This window comes from Copadichromis virginalis, linkage group LG16 (genome assembly GCF_057382275.1).
Source record: "Copadichromis virginalis isolate Kocher_CV1m ecotype Utaka linkage group LG16, C_Virginalis_male_GT1.1, whole genome shotgun sequence".
Lineage (NCBI taxonomy): Eukaryota > Metazoa > Chordata > Actinopteri > Cichliformes > Cichlidae > Copadichromis > Copadichromis virginalis.
Genome location: NC_140633.1, coordinates 38,855,114 through 38,866,155, shown reverse-complemented (window position 1 = coordinate 38,866,155; position 11,042 = coordinate 38,855,114).

Genomic DNA, 11,042 nt, shown 5'->3' with positions numbered 1-11,042 from the left:
CCAGATTATAAGGCGCATTAAGCGAAACAAAACAGTTAGATAGGTCAAACTTTACTCAACTCGTTCTTCTTGCTTCCTCCACTTCCGTACCATTGATTCATTACTGTTGAATTCTCTCACAGCTGCTCTATTCCCATGTTGTTGCAGTATATTAATGACTAGCTTCGTATTGTGGATGGATTATCTCAGTTGTTCTTCTGACTGAAGTTTGGTCTGTTTACAGCATCCTGCCATGCGATTGCATTTGTCCCTGACCATCAGGAACCCTCAAGTTAACTTTTATTAAGTGGAAAAAAGTTAGCGTTCATCCTCCAGCTTCACTATGTTTATGTTATGCTAACAAGCTGTGTTGCTGGCGATCACTCTTTGGTATATAATGATGATCATATCATCATCATATACCAGCTAGTCCAACTTCAGTAACCCTACAAACGTCACTTCTGTCTAGTTTTCTGTCTTCATTTATGGTGGAAGTGATAGCAGAGCTGTACGTTTGAATTTTTAACAAATCTCTCAGTCAGAACATGCTATATCATGTTTAGGTGGAAACTAGCGAGCTAATTTCCTGCTAACTTCCTGCTAACTTCTAACTCCGTTAAATGTAATAAATTCTGTTTTTATGGATGCCTGGATGTTAAACTTAATTGTTACACCTGGTAAAGCAGCAACACTGATCATTTTATTAAAGATGAAAGACTTTAGACAGTTTTTAACTCTCAGTGATGCCGCAGTGTTTGTTTGACTTTGGGACCTGAATCAGACGGAGTTTAGGACCCAGATTACTCCGCCAGGCCCCTTGACTACAGTTGCCTAGTCAAGGGGCCTGACAACTCTCTGACAATCCATCAAGCGGTGCAGCTTCGTAGCTTACCAAAGTCGGACTAAAGCATTTTTGACAGGGTCGTGTACCACATAAAATCGGTTCGAGGTCAGTAAGCACAACCAGAATTCATACATAAGACGCACTGTCGATTTTTGAGAAAATTAAAGGATTTTAAGTGCGCCTTATAGTGCGGAAAATACGGTATGTTTACATGGGATTCATTGTTACTGCTTTAGTTTGTATAAGAGAAATAAATCTTCAGTCATAATGCAAGTGGAAGATATTTCTTCCTCCTCCTTTTTTCACATTGTTTGTTGGAAATTACCCTACCTATTTGTTGTTTATTTGAAACAACCGAGAGCTCCTGATGTGGCTGGAAATGAGAAGTACTGAAGGCCATAAAGGCACAAGCATGTTGCACAGATGGTAATGGTACAGCTCCTTTCTAGCACTCAGCCACAGCCCTCATTCACTCAATCATACAGCACTGTTTTCTATCCCTTAAAGCACTTTTCTAATCAGCACACACTCACACTCTGACGGATGCACTTGGGGCAGTTTGGGATTCAGTACCTTCCCCGAGGACTCTTCAACATGTGGACACTGGAGTATCCAGAACCTTGGTGCACAATTCACTCTACCTCCTGAGTCAAAGTCACCCTGCACGAGTACATAAAAAATTGTGAAATGCCATTAGAAAGAAATCAAACACAGCAGAGTAGAGGCAGTAATCTGGGTAGCTCCTAATACATTTACAGTATTGATCCTTGCACAGGTTGTTCTCCACATAAGACCAGTTTGAGCCATTTATCAACTTGCTAAAGTGAAGAAAGAGAGCAAGAATGGAGGAGGTTCTTCTGCTTCCTGCTGAGTTAAGAGAAGGTTACCAGACCCAGAACAACCCCTGCACAGCATGGTGCATGAGTGCATGTGTGACAAATAATGCAATTTGTGTGCTTTCACTTGTGTGCCTTTGTGTGTCCTTCCCTGGTCTCCTCTCAGCGTGTTGTGAGTGACAGCTGGTGATTTTGAGCAACAACCGCTCAGACCCGAGAAACCCCGGCGTGAAGCTGTAAATAAGTGCTCGTTCCTGATTTAAGCAGCGGCTTCCTAATACCTTGTGTCATGCTCTGCAGGCATATGTTTTTAGTGAGGAAGCTTTGATAAGCCCACTGTGTGCTACCTGCCCAGCACCAAACAACAGACAAAGTTTAGCAACAACCCGAGCTGCTGAACATGCAGCATGTCACTCAGGTGGTCTGATCTGTGGATTTAAAAGAAATGTTGGCTTTTATGTTGCATCTTAGACCAGCAAACCTGCACACATTCATGCAAACTGCTGAATGTTACCAGAGCTGCTAACACCTAAATGTAACTAGACGGACCAGGATAAACCTTCCAAACACTCGTGTTTTTGAAACGTTCCATCTTCCACTTTATATTCTGTTCACTGGTGTTGTGCTCCACTTCTACATTTCCAGTCTCGCCAACATCTAACACAGAGCAGTCTCAGATTTTCCTCTTTGTTTCATTTTTTGTGTTAGGCATCTAATGCAAATTGACAAACTACATGAAAGCTTTGATTTTTCACCAAAGTCAGCAAACTCTTTCCAACTCGACAAAAAGACTAAAATCAGAGGATGTGCAAAAGATAAGTCAGTGTGCAGGAGACAGAAGCTTAATGCAAAAACGGCATCTTTACACTCCAGCATGCATAACGACATGGGCTGCGTTCTTTCAGGAAATGGACATCGTTCCTCATCTAAATGCTTTTGGATGACCGTGAACCCCTGTGGGGATCTGTGTGTGCGTGTCATTACTGGTGAAAGGGAAACACAGGTGGCTCTGCTAAGTAGTCTGGACACTGCAGCTAACACTGTGTGTGTGTGTGTGTGTGTGTGTGTGTGTGTGTGTGTGTGTGTGTGTGTGTGTGTGTGTGTGTGTGTAATGAAGAGGCAAAGAATCGGACACACACACACAGAGCACACAGGTCACGTACGTCTGTTTCTTTAACTTGGTGTTTGCTGATGGTTCAAAGACGATGAACGTTTTTTGTTTCCCTCACATCTTATCGCTAAAGCCACTTCCTCCTTGATCCAATAAAACCTCCAAAATTCTCTTATCCTCCCGGATCAAAGGGAAGACACCGATCCCACTAATTTCTTTCTAATTTGATTTGTTCTGTCTCAGATCAAACCTTTATTGTCCTTTGTTGTTGTTCTCTTTTCATGTTTTATTCTCTCTATATGTTGAATACTTTCACCCACCTGAAGAACAAAAGGCTTTTAAAAAGAGGAATCACAGGTTTGGTTTGTTTTGGTGATCCTGACTCTTTATGTTGTTTTTGTTCATAATTTCTGATAAGAATTTCATTATATCTCAAAATTAGACCTTAATGTTGTGTTGTAGTATAAAGGAGTGTTGGGAAGGTTAGTTTTAAAATGTATTCCACTACAGATTACAGAATACGTGCCCCAAACTGTAGTAGTTTGTAACGTATTCTGAACACTTTGGATTACTTGATATATTGTCATGCTTTTTACAGCTACGTGAATGTAGTATTACTGTGTGATTTATTATTATTACTGAAGGCTACTCGCCACTGAGCTAACATTATTAGCTGGCGTTAGCTGAGGTTAGTTCTGTTAGACTTGATGTATAGCATTAACAACCTGCTAGCTGCAAATAATCATGTGCAGTTCTGAAGGCAATACCAACTAGATTATTAAATCTTAATATAAAATGAGTAACAGTAGGGTGCACATTAGGTCAGGCTGCACTTTTTGCAGTGATTTCGTGTAGAAAACTATTTCTGTAACAGTAATATGTTTTCTTTCTCTCTGCTTTCAACTGTACATGATTATTCGTAATGCAGCCTTCAGTAATCGTGATGAATCACACTGCAATACTCCATCAAAGATACTGAAGTGACACCTAACCCAGGTAGCTACTACAACTAAAACAAGGTACCCGCAGTAGGCTAACGTTAGTTTTTTTAAAAAAAAGAACTTATTTCCAGATGTTTCTTTAGGGGGGAGTCTTTTGATGCTGAGAGCAGCTTGGTTGGTTGCAAACAGGTGTTTGCATTGCACGATCAGATTTCGCCCCCTTCTTCTTCTTCCAGGTAAGAAATGCATTGCTGCCCGTGCACTGCTGGCTCGGTTGTGCTGGCTCTGGGTCCATTGTGTAACTGACACCACCAACATTAACAGGATGCTTACATTAGAGCACAGGTGTCGAACTCCAGGCCTCGAGGGCCGGTGTCCTGCAGGTTTTAGATGTGTCCTTGATCCAACACAGCTGATTTAAATGTCTAAATTACCTCCTCAACATGTCTTGAAGTTCTCCAGAGGCCTGGTAATGAACTGATCACTTGATTCAGGTGTGTTGACCCAGGGTGAGATTTAAAACCTGCAGGACACCGGCCCTCGAGGCCTGGAGTTCGACACCCCTGCATTAGAGCCTCTTAATGCATGTTTTGTTTGGGTTTCCAGCAATGCGTGGAATTACCAAAAACAGAGAGAGCATAGCCTAACATATGAAACAGGAAAAGACTGCCATGTAATCCATTTATTTCAACAAAGTAACTGTATTCTAATTATCACCTATTTAAGCAGTAACTGTAACGGAATACAGTTACTTATATTTTGTATCTTAAATATGCAACACCGGTACATGTATTCCGTTATTCCCCAAGTATAGTTTAGGAAAATATACTACAGTATAAGAATACTCTATAAGAAGAGTACTCTTCCTTTACTCTCTCGCAAGGTGCTGCATGAACACATATAGGTAAGTCTTTAAATTATCTGACAAAGACTTCTGCAGTTTTCTCACTGTGGATTTCCAACAATCAATATGCCACACAAAAGATGCCTTTATGAGTGCAAATACAACAAGCACAAACCACTGGTTACACTTTGATTGGCAGAAGGCTTCTAAATATGTGTGCATTAGTCTGAAAAAGATGTTTGTGCAGATGAAACCAACATGAAGTTGCAGCAGAATGATCGGAGGAGAGAAACAGCTCGTGATCCGAAAAACACCACGCCATCTATCAAGCACGGTGGAGGTAATGTTGATGAGGCAGGTACTCGTGCCTGATTTGTCCTCTACAAAGATGGATGCTTGGGCATCTTCTCCTGTCTTGTTCTGATTAATTGCCCTAGCATCTGCAGTGTGCTTGATCTCCACCAGCATAGCAATATGGCCACCCTTCAACATGAGTTTCATTCTGGAGGAGAAGACGAAGGTCTCCCTCTGATGTCTCAGGAAGCTACAGTAGAGCAGTGCATTTACTATCTGACCCTGAGTGATCATTTCAGAGTGAAAGCTGAGAAGAAGCATCCTCCTGACCTTGTCCTTTCCTCATGTGGCACCTTTATCTTGGAGCCTGCAGATTCTTTGACTTTGAACTGCTCTTTGGTCTTTCAGTCACAGCCAGCGACCCCGTTCCCGTCACAAGCGACGAGTACAACAGGACTTCCAAGGACTAATGGAAAAATAGAGCTGTACTCAATAAGATGCATTGAGAGACATGCATGAAAGGTGGGAAACCTCAATTTAAACCACTTCTTATGAGCAGAGTCATGAAACTATATTTATTGAGACACTTCATGTTGCAAAGTGAAACCCCGTCTTTAACCGTCAGCTTGATAAAATTAAAAGTGTTTATCATAGAGGAGTCCTGCTCTGTAAGAAGGAGCACATGAAATGTTCGCTTTAGGTGTTTCATGCTCTTCAATTTTTCTGCCCTAAGCGTTTCTGTATATATGTAAGTAATAACTGATTTTGCATTGTAGAATAGACTATACCTCTTTCATTAGCCAGGGCACCTAAATCATTCACGACCACAGTTACCAGTGCGCTGTATTTGTGCCAGTCACCCTTGCTTTTTTACTCTCTCTTGCTCTGTATATATTATTTCAGTCTTGCTCGTCTCTTCCTCATTTCTGCTCCTCTTTCTCTTTTGCTCTCACGTACATCTGTCTGCTCTCCCTCCTCCCTGTATTTCTCTCCCTACAGGCTACGCGAGCCTTTCTCTTATGAGAACCCTAGATCTCAGTCGCAGCTTTACAGTGGCTCAATATTGTATCATCTATCACTCTGCATAGGGCTGCAGGCAGCATCAGCCTCAGAGAACGGGGAACAAGATTTACTACAGAGGACGACGCCCTGCGTAGGTGGTGGGAGGATAGACGGAGGGAGATGGAGATGCTTTTGGACGGAAATAGAGACTGAAATGTGACACAGAGATACAGAGGGGGAGAAACGATGGGGAATATTTAACGGAAAGAGTAAAAAAAAAGGAGGGAGAGGTGTGTTTGGCAGAAAAAAGTGCAGGGAAGAGATGGAAGCGAAGAGAAATGAATGTAAGAGGGAAGGAAATAAGCAGAAAGACAGATGAAGTGAAAGAGAGGGCTAATGAGCTTCGGTGATTGAGAGCATAGTGTGTGTGTGCATGATAGACGTAGTGCTTAAAGGCCAATGCCTAGCTGCGTGTCCATTAGGTGTTTAGTAATGACTGAGGTTGTGTGCGCGTGTGCACGTGTGTGTTCGGTAATCATCTGTGTCAGCGTGATTGATGACTGACCGCAGTCGCTGTTTAAACATTTAAAATCTTCGAGGACGGAGAAGCACAGAGGAGAGCGATGCTTGGAAAGATACTTTTTGAAAAAAGAAGGGTAGAAGCGGAGCGTCTTAATCATCAAATTTAACGTTACATAAACAGGACAAAATTGCACATCAACGCCATAGCAGTCAAACCTTTCTTTCATCCCACATGTATCCATCCTTAAAGTGCTATGTTAGTTATATTCTGGGTTATATTATGAGTCACCACGATGAAAAGTAGGAAAGGCTCTGATGAAAGGCACTTTAAACTAGCTGGTGCATGTTCTAACTCCCGGTGTTTTAAATCGCCGTCCCCTTTTTGCTGAAAGAAAGATGTGATATTATAATGTGGGCGTATGAAAAGCCGTCGCCACACGGTTTGGAATCTGAATAAAACTGTTTTTACAGCGCGAAACTTCAGTTCATGAAACCGGACACATGGTGCTCACAGGGTTGTCATGTTGAAGGGTAGCTTTCTTTTTCTTTTCGTGTCTCCTTCCACGATTGCTTTCTGTTCTTTTCCCTCCTTTGTGATCATCTTGCTCCGCCCTAACCTGTCATTGATTGCTTTCACCTGGACTTTGGCTCCTCCCGTGTCCTTCAATCAAACCTCTGTATGTATATGCACATGTATACAGACATGGGTCGGCTGGCATATTGAATCTAGACGACGTCCAAGTTTGATGTATAACTGGTGACCCAGTGTTTATGTTTTTGATTATATTCTGTGAGTTAGTGGTTTTCTCATGGTTTAGTCTTTTGTATTTTCTAGCTTTCTAAGTTCTTCAGTGTTTTGCGATTTGTAGTTCTTATATTTTGTTCCTGTGCCTCCCATGCTTAGTGTGTCACGTCTCTAGTGTAGGTTTAGTTCTGTCTCCATGTTTAATCATCTGTCTTCCCTGATAGCCATGTCTTCTTAAGTCTGCATCTCCGTGTCTGTCTTATAGTTAATGTTTTACTTTGACTTGATGGTATCCTGTGTTCAGTGTTTTCAGTTTTGCTTCCTCCTGCCTTGTTATGTCAGATTAGTCCCAGCTGTTTCCCTCCTGGGGCCCGTTCTTCGTACCTCGCTAAGTAAGTTAGCCGGATTTGAATGTTGACGATTTCGCGTGATCTTGGATCGTTCGGTTCTTCGAAGCACATCTGGGACTTGCTGTCATAGCAACAGAGCCGTAAGCGTAAACCTGCTGGGGAGCAGGTTTACTTTATGTAAACAGGATTAGATCGCAGCCACTCAGGTATGTCCGCTTCATTTATATGAAAGCAACAGCAATATTCCACCACTGTTTCACCATAAATAAATATTATCAATGTAACTAAAGATAATGCAGCACTTGATCCTTTTATTGATTTCACACAGATACATACAGGTCATTTCCTAAAAAAGGGAACTGTACTATTAACATTCTATTACATGTATGTGATTATTACAGATGTAATTCAGATTTCAGAGTAGTAATTGCAAATTACTTCGTGTAATCAAGATGAGAGACCACGGCTATAAAAGCGAAGGTGGATTTGGGAAGTCTGTCGCAGTCATATCCTGTCCGTATACGCGAGCCACCCATTGCGGAAGGTGCAAGATTGATAAGGAGAGTCCTCAGAATTCAGCGTATATTGCGGGATAGACAGGATCCTTTAGCTCAGCGCGACAGTGTGCTCATTGCGAGATATCGATTTTCCCGTGAGGGTATTATTTACTTAACCAACTTGTTGACGAGGGGGTGCAGGACCACCACCTGTCTGTTTTTGCTCTGCCCTTTTCTTGGTTGCTGTTATGAACAAACAAACAGATTATTCCAGGGTCTCTTTCCAAGAGACGAAAACCAATATAAGTGATAAATATTACCATTCTGTAGAATATTCTTATATTTCACTTTTACTTGTTCCCATGTTCTAGTGGGTCCTGTTGTGGCTCTAATGTGTAAGGGGATATAATATAACATATTATAATATAATATAATGCCATATAATATTGGACAATATAGTGTCATATGATAGATCTACCCTACCGCCTACTGGTGTTGGCCAGAGGGGCCGATGGCGCGATATGGCAGCCTGGCTTCTGTCAGTCTGCCCCAGGGCAGCTGTGGCTACAACCGTAGCTGCCTCCACCAGTGTGTGAATGTGAGAGTGAATGAATAGTGGTATCGTAAAGCGCTTTGGGTGCCTTGAAAAGCGCTATATAAATCCACTCCATTATTATTTTTATTATTAACTTACTTACGAGTTTAATTTGTCAGCAACTTTCTGCCAGCCCTCTCTCCTTGCTTTTGCAGCCTTTGCAGTGTTCCCTTGCGTTTTAATTAAACTCTGAAACTCCTGAAATCCCTCACTCAAGAGTTCTTGCTCTGCTGCCGAAAAATACCGAGCGCGCTCCTTCGACATTTTCGCCGACCAATCAGCGGGTTGCCGATCAATGTTTCTACTATCGATGCGTAGCCCCTTTTACGACACCCAGTGATGTCACATTACTGCGTCCAGCTGTACTAATCGTCAACGGAAGGTGTGTTCGGAGAACCGGATTAGCGAGCTCACAGTTAGGGCGATGATTTGATCTTGGATGTGTCATTTGATCTTGGATGTAGTGAGCGACGTACGAAGAACGGGCCCCTGTTTCCCATTCCCTCGTTACTCCTGTGTGTATTTAATCTCTGTCCATTTTCACGTTGTACACCCTCTTTGCTGAGCTCCTGATAATGTCTTAGTTCTACATTTCCTACCTTGGTTTTTCTAGCTTCCTACGTTTCCTAGTTTGAGTTCTGTGTTCCTAGTTTCTGAGGTTTTTGTATGAGTTCTTTGATACAGGAATAAAGCTGACTCCCTTGATTCATTGCTTTGTTTTTGAGACCTGCATTTGGGTCCAACTTCCTGCCTCCCACAGCAACACACATGGCACCCCGGCAAGGATTCGATCTATTGTTGGCAGTCTTATTGCTACACTATCCAGCTGCTGGTAATAGAAGCATAAAGAGAAAAAACACTGAAAAAAGCCAAACAGTAATATTTTTAAGTTATCTAAGTGACTTATATATCATGTTTAACCCGAGTAACGAAAGACCGCGGGGGTCTGAAAATGATGTGCAGGGAGTTCGCTGTTATCGCCCCGGCTAGCTTTCGAGCTGGTGGGTAACAGACGTCTCCGAAAACATTGGAGCACTTCTGCAAATATGCGGTGTCTTGATAAACCGAGCAGATATTTGAAGTTTACACAGCTACATTCTTGTCTGAATATATCTTACAAGTGTATTTTGTGACCCAAAAAGAGTAAAGGCGATCGTGGCTCAAGAGTTGGGAGTTCGTCTTGTAATCGGAAGGTTGCCGGTTCGAGCCCCGGCTTGGACAGTCTCGGTCGTTGTGTCCTTGGGCAAGACACTTCACCCGTTGCCTACTGGTGGTGGTCAGAGGGCCCGGTGGCGCCAGTGTCCGGCAGCCTCGCCTCTGTCAGTGCGCCCCAGGGTGGCTGTGGCTACAATGTAGCTTGCCATCACCAGTGTGTGAATGTGTGTGTGAATGGGTGGATGACTGGATATGTAAAGCGCTTTGGGGTCCTTAGGGACTAGTAAGGCGCTATATAAATACAGGCCATTTAATAGGAGTAATATTAAAACTTAATAGCGGCCGCCATTGTTGGAAAGTGAAATTGGCTCGCTATGAATTCTGGGATATGATGGATCACGTAGGACACACTCGACCCCAATGTTCCCTCTAAGCTGTGCGTGTGCGCAATTGCGCACTGCTGGCACGGTCTCTGCACACAGAAAATCTGTGTTGTGCACAAAAAATAATCTAACCTGAATTGAAATTAAAATTTAAACTTTAACAATTCTGTTTTGTAGTGTTAGTCAGTGAGTGACTGGCTGCTCCAGTATGGGATTAGAACGATGCCACCTTATCCCATAGTCCAGCCAATAATGCGATTCACATTCGTATATACGTAGCTAATCAATGTCATTGACAGGCTATGACAGCGTCCTTATGTGCCGACACCGGTATTTTAGCGAGCAAAGCGGCTGATGTGGAGTGAAGCCACGTTAATGACAACCTGTACAACCATTGGAGATGTGAGCAGGACAGACGGAACAATTGACGGACAAAGTGTGGACTTTATACCAGTTTTTAAATTGTGTTGATCGGCCACGTAAAACCAGAGTTATGATAAAATATCTGCAATGTTTGGTTTCCTTCCTGAATACTGTCGTTGTTTATATTTACTGCGGGAAGAAACGGTAAAAACGGCGTTTTATAAGGAAAACGCTCGAAAGCCTGTGAACAAAAACAACACCAAAAAAACCCCACCCTTTCCTATTGGTGGAAAAATGTACCATGTCGACCAATCAAAAAATGATATGGCAACATGGCCTTTAGTTGTTTAGGAAGGGGGAAGTTTTAGGAGTGACGGCGGTGTTTTGAGATGTGAGAGATTTGAGATGTTTAGCGCAAATCTTGTGTAGTTAGTGTGTAGTTAGTGTGTAGTTAGCGTGTAGTGTAGTCAATAGTTTTGTTGTGTGTCAGAACAATGAGGCGACTGCTGAGTGTTACAGGTGTTACAGCAGTGATACATCTGCTGCTGTCAGGCCTGCAGGTATCAGGCTGTTGTTCTCCT